General features: G+C 34.8%; 1 pseudogene; it reads right to left on the bottom strand.

Moving 5' to 3' along the window:
- Nucleotides 1–207: 207 nt before the first annotated feature.
- On the bottom strand, nucleotides 208–6278 carry LOC124374621 (annotated as a pseudogene).
- Between the last annotated feature and the right edge of the window lie 602 nt (nucleotides 6279–6880).

Here is a 6880-nt window from a genome sequence, read left to right as displayed (position 1 = left end):
TCTCCTGGCCACAGAATGTAGGTTGTCTAAAAATACTTCCTAGTCAACCACAATAAATATGGAGTGTATGGCCAGCTATTCCGAAGGTTTTATGTGAACCAAAAGACTCTCCAAGAGACACAATGTATAATTTAGGATATATTTGTGTATTGCGTTTTTTAGTCTGTCTATCATTGGAATATGTCTGTGTCTACGGCATGGGGAGGGTTCAAATGAGGCCTCTCTCATAAATGTATGACTAAAGATAGGGTAGCAAAAGTCTTTGAAGTTTAATATTGTTTCGTTATAGGGCTAATACAGACCGTTCTTCAGCATCATTAAAAACGTAATGTCTTAGCAGTTGTAAGGAAAAATGGATAGTTTAGTGTACTTTCCATTGTTATACTACCCATTATAGGACCACTGGCCTGCTCAATAATTTACTTCACAGAATAAAGAGGAAATGTGAGGTAGGTAGTACTAGTAACAAGACGTGTTTTGATCACAGACAGGATTTAAACTGCATTATCACTATCTCAGATTCAAAGTCTAACTCTTTATCTGGAGATATACATTACAAGAAAATGTCGAAATTAATTAAACCAGAACGTTTCACAAGTTTTGACTCAAATTCAATCCAGAAAAATATTATACTTACAGTAAGTTTTACTCTAAATTATCTTAAATGGAGTAAAAGTGGGTAGCTGCAGAGGATTGCAGCTCTATCTGGCCCATCTTGAACTGTAGCCTCTGCAGCCAACGCAGCAGCTGGGGGTTGGGGATGCGATCTGATGAGTTGGTCTGAGTAGGTGGGGTGATATGAGTGGTGGGAGGCAGATTACGACAACCCTGCAGTCTCACCTGCAGGTGTCCTGGCAACTGCACAGTATTCACAGCTTTAGAGTTGGTTTACTGATTTATAAATGACTATTTTAACTTTAAATTTGATCAAAAATTTTTTTCTAGTAGATAAAGCAGCTTATTTGCACAAAATTTACCTGAATGTAATGCGCGAACAGTACAGGACTCCAAATTGGCATCAATTTGCTCAAAACAGCTGAATTGCACTCTAACAGAGCTTCCAACAGACTCAGGAAGTGAAGGTTCACCATTTCTGCTAGCTGCAGAGAAAAGTAAAAGACTTTACTGCATTTGATATAAATTTAAAATCTAAGGAGTAAAATAACCTAATAAAATCTAAATATGGTATAATTATAAAATACTTCCTACCTACTCAGATGAGATGGATGACTAAACATATAATTCCACATTTAGTAACAGGCATCTGACATCTATGGTTTCTGTACGGTTAAGAATTAAAACACACTAGTAACATGATCTGGATCAAGTCAAATTATTAAAGATGATCAGGGACAAGAAACCTCAAAGCTCAATACATTTAAAATTGTAAACAAGCCTAAAAAAATTAAATTACCTAGAATTTATGCTCTTATCAATTTTATTTCAATTATCTGTAACAATAAAAATACAATTTTACGCTAAACAGGAAATGGTTTTAACCCCTTTACTGTACATCCTTTACTGACTTACTGAGTACAAGAAGTTGAGGAAAACCTCCCTACTACACTTAAGCTAATGAGAAGATCTATGCAGAACAACGCGGAGTGATGAGTAAGGGTGTGTATTTGTGGCAATCTCCTGCCCAGATACCATATTACAGTTAACGTGAGGAAGAATAGGAGGCACTATATCAGTTATAGGGGAAGCTTTCTCTGTTTCAGATTCTGCCAGTTAACTGGTACAGGATAGTTGTCTGACTTTTAAAGTATCATTAAAACTATGCAGTCTAGAACATCATATGACATTTACCACAGTCAATCTTTAACACCCATTTCAGTGAAGTTGGTTTTAAATACTCTATTTTTAAATGTTTCCAGGTAAAATAACTCTAGTAAAATTTTTATAGAAATTTAAACTAAAGCATATTTTGCTCTAATGTAACATGTATAAGATATTATAAAGAATTAGTGATAACAATGATTTATTTTTATAAAATATGAATTTAATCTATAAAAAAATGTTAATTATTACTAAAAGAGATATTTTAAATAATAAATTACCACTTTAGAATGTGAGACAAGCTGAAGCACACAAGGAGGTTACTTTTCCCCAGAAGTCAAACAAGATGCCCCATGGTGGTGGAATGAGCCTCACTGGCAGGTATGTTAACAGGCAGCACTCTGCTCCAGGTAAACAGTCCACAGCTGCCGAGGACACGAAACATAATAGGTTTGGTGCTGACAGAGTGTAATGCATCCAACTATACTGGTTAAATGGATAATACTCTTTATTACTATTACAAATATGAGAATAGCTGACCTGGCAGAGAACAAAAGCGTGGAAAGAGGGGAGGACATGTGAAGCACAGAGGCCTTTGGCTGCTCTGCAAAGCCAGCCATGATAATCTGGATGTGGTCTGCAATGTGGCAAGAGGCCTCCTGGGGTACAGGGGTGCAGGTTACTGGCGTGTAGAGCGGTGTGGGACAGGGATCCTAACAGCAACCATGACAGCAATCGGATGTGGCCCACACAGTCTAGGAACTCTCGAGGCCTGTTAAATTTTTTCGGTCTTATTTATGTTGACTAAATTACTTTCAAAACTAATGATTTGAACGTAAAATAATGAAATACTAGAATGTTAACCGCTGTTTAACTATTTAATATTACAGATATTGATTGAAGGTGTTTAAGAAACGCATTTAATTTGGTTATTCCAATTCCCTTCCTCTGTATCTGAAGCGTTTCTGATTTGCCACATAATGTTTGGGTGGTTTATCGTATCCTATACAGTTAAAAAAAAATCATTACTTATTTGAACCACCATGAACTGTATCTGGACATAGCACACATACACAAAACAGTGTACACCCGTCCATCAGGAGTTGGAAAATTGACATCTTATATCATGGGCTTATATTTGTTACAAACTATATAAGCTGCAATATCTTATTACTGGAATGTGACGGAGACTCCAATAAAGTAATAAAAGCAAGAGGTGGAAACACAAGGTACTGATAAACACAGAGCATCAAAACTATTTGTAGCCCACTTACAAATGATTTAAAGTAATTACCTTATCTGTTGTGTAAAATTTTATACTAAATATTTCAAATAAATAGCTTTTGTAATTTGTTACTATCCTGTTTTATGTACTCAGTACAAAATAAAAAATAACAACTCACATTAAAATGAGTTAATAAATCTGTAAAAAACGTTATACACAAAAATGGTAGTGGTATAAAGGTTTTGTCCAGGATTGTACATGTGGGTGAAAAACTAATATATAATATTACAAATACATATACAATGTATATTATATATAATTTATATATATATATATTACAATTAATTGTATATATTATAATAATATATAATAACTTTTACAGGATGATAAAAGAACTTCATTCGTAATGTGGCAAAAAATGATGTTTTATACAGGGTGAATTTAAGTTAGTGTCGAAAAATTTTTTGGGGTGATACTACTCAGTATTATAGACCAAAATATGAAAATAAAAAATCCCTATCCCATCTATCTTTTAACTACGACCAATTTCGCTATTTTGTTAAAAAATCATGTTTTGTTTCAATAAAACTCAATTTCCTCCATTATTTTTAATGTTTTTTTAATTCTGAATCCATTTTTGAAATCTACACAAAATTTTACATGGGAATAATGGAGAAAAACTGTCTTGAATAATAAGTTTGATACAGACAAATTGCTAATAAATAAAATTCTTAAGTTTTCGGCAAAAACATTAAAAAGATATTAGACCCGAGGAATTAAATGAAGTTAATTCTGAAGAGAGGCCAATACCACAAAAAACTTGCCCATTTTGTGGGCTTTAAAATGACATAATGCAGCGTTACTTTTATTTTCATCTTATACTGGTTATTAAAGAATCAGTATTGGAAAACAAGGTTCTACTTAAAATATCACGGTGCCAAATAACCAGTCAAAATCGTGTTTAATTCAATAATAAATCAAATATAGGATAAACACATAAAGAACAGTTACAAAAAAGAATAATCATAAAAAGTAAGTAATCTGCAAATTGCTTTCAAATTGCCTGCCTCCAGATTGTCATATCTTATCAGTTTTTACTCCTGACTATCTTATCTCTACAATCACAAGTATGAAGGAATACCCCATGTTTCAGGTTTTATTTTGTCTTTCAGCTGACTTTACCTCTATCCACTTAAAAAATAGTTATTTTGAGTCGTAGCTATCATGGATTTCACATCGAGAGAGTATGCAGAGATGCATTTTGTATATGGTTTTTGTGGCGGGAATGCTCTGGGCTGCTCAGAGAGAATACCACGCTCGGTACCCAGATCGTAGAGTTCCTAGTGATAAAGTTTTTACGAGGCTACATCAGCGTTTGTTGGAGAGAGGAACAGTTCACAGGCAGCGTAATGAGGTAGGTCCTGTTCTTCGAGATGTTGGCTTAGATGAACGAGTTCTAGATTTAGTTCAAGAAAATCTGAGGTCAGCAGCCGACAACTTGCCAGAGAAGTTGGTGTTTCTCAGAGTAAAGTGTTAGGAATCTTACACGAAAATAACTTCCACCCCTATCACTTTACAAAGGTTCAAGCGTTAGAACCAAATGGACTTTGGTCCAAGAGTAGAGTTCTGTCGCTGGCTGCTCAATAGTGATATTGAACAATATCCATTTTTTGAGAAAGAAACATTTTGTACACCGATGAGTCTACCTTCACTAGGGCTGGTGTTTTTTAACACGCATAACATGCACCATTGGGCCGAACAAAATCCCAGGGCTTCAAGAGAAAGTTCCTTTCAAAGACGTTTTCATCTCAACGTATGGGCAGGAGTCATCGGAAACCAACTTGTGGGTCCCTACATTTTTCAAGGAACCTTAAATAGTGAAGTTTACTTGGACTTTTTACAGCATACCTTGCCCACACTTCTGGATGGACTTGATATGGACCACAATCAGAAGGGACAACATAGTTTTCCAACAGGACGGTGCTCCTCCTCATTTCAGCAATGAATGTGCGTCAGTGGTTAACGGACAATTACCCGACATGGATAGGTCGCGCTGGAACTGTAGCTTGGCCGGCCAGATCTCCTGACCTATCTCCTATGGACTTCTTTGTTTGGGGGACTATGAAACAGGAAGTTTACTCGACCACTGTAAACTCTGAGGAAGACTTAAGAAACCGGATTGAGTTAGCTGCCCAAATAATGCGTAACAAGTTATCTTTGAACGTGATGGTTAGGGCAATGAGGAAGTGTGCGAGAGCCTGCATTAGAAACGAAGGCAGGCAATTTGAAAGCAATTTGTAGATTACTTTCTTTTATGATTATTCTTTTTTGTAACTGTTCTTTATGTGTTTATCCTATGTTTTGATTTATTATTGAATCAAACACAATTTTGACTGGTTATTTGGCACCGTGATATTTTAAGTAGACCTTTGTTTTCCAATACTGATTCTTTAATAACCAGTATAAGATGAAAATAAAAGTAACGCTGCATTATGTCATTTTAAAGCCCACAAAATGGGCAAGTTTTTTGTGGTATTGGCCTCTCTTCAGAATTAACTTCATTTAATTCCTCGGGTCTAATATCTTTTTAATGTTTTTGCCGAAAACTTAAGAATTTTATTTATTAGCAATTTGTTTGTATCAAACTTATTTTTCAAGACAGTTTTTCTTCTCCATTATTCCCATGTAAAATTTTGTGTAGATTTCAAAAATGGATTCAGAATTAAAAAAACATTAAAAATAATGGAGGAAATTGAGTTTTATTGAAACAAAAACATGATTTTTTAACAAAATAGCGAAATTGGTCGTAGTTAAAAGATAGATGAGATAGGGATTTTTTATTTTCATATTTTGGTCTATAATACTGAGTAGTATCACCCAAAAAATTTTTCGACACCTAACTTAAATTCACCCTGTATAAAAAAACATCATTTTTTTGCCACATTACGAATGAAGTTCCTTTATCATCCTGTTAAAAGTTATTTAAAAAATGGAACCCAGCAGTAAAATCTTAAATCTTAATCTGCACATAAAGCACTGAAATTCAATAAAAACAATATAATTTGTCCTTTACTAACTTCCTTTCTATCATACCCCAGGTGTATGCTTACCCCCTGCTGGAGGGACGAAGCTGTATTGTAGAGCCAGGGCAGACACCTGGCCCGCAGCCTCGGTTGTCTCGACTGTTTCCTCTCATCATCTCGAGAGCCACATATTGAGCTATTCCACTTTTCAGTGTTCCCCCGAGTGTGTCCTCGTTCAGCCCCACAGTCATTCCTTACAATAGCTCTGTAACATTACATCAGAAAGTTAAAAAAAATTAATTAACATGATAGCTTATGCACATTTAACCCTAGAATGGTTTATCATTTATTGGATAATGTGACTTGTACCAGATTTTTCCACAAATACAGTGCCACCTATCCGCCCAGTTTATTCTCTTTGTACCATGTCCTTAATACGTGTCTCCTATACTACCATATACTCACACCATATATTGTATATTAAGCAGTCTTCATATTAAAAGTGCTTACCAGTGATTTTATGGTTATTTTTTGGCTTAAATCTAACTGTAAAAGAGGCCACCAGAGAAACTGATACCTCTGCCACTTGTATCGACAACTTCATTACAAATTTTGAAAAACACAAAAACGAAGTAATCGAACCACTCCTATCTGATCACCATGCCATATCACTAAATATTGATACTCACAAAGGGAAAAATTGTAAAACTAAAAAACAAATAAGAAGCATGAAACAGAATAACCTAGATGAATTAAAACTTAGACTGAGAAATGAAGATTGGAGAGATTTTTATAACGCCCTAAATATAAATGACAAATATGGAGCTTTTATCAAAACTTTTGCATACCACTA

The sequence above is a fragment of the Homalodisca vitripennis genome, unplaced genomic scaffold (genome assembly GCF_021130785.1).
Source record: "Homalodisca vitripennis isolate AUS2020 unplaced genomic scaffold, UT_GWSS_2.1 ScUCBcl_9359;HRSCAF=17826, whole genome shotgun sequence".
Lineage (NCBI taxonomy): Eukaryota > Metazoa > Arthropoda > Insecta > Hemiptera > Cicadellidae > Homalodisca > Homalodisca vitripennis.
Note: the sequence above shows the minus strand (reverse complement) of the source record. Positions and strands in the feature narration are given on the sequence as shown.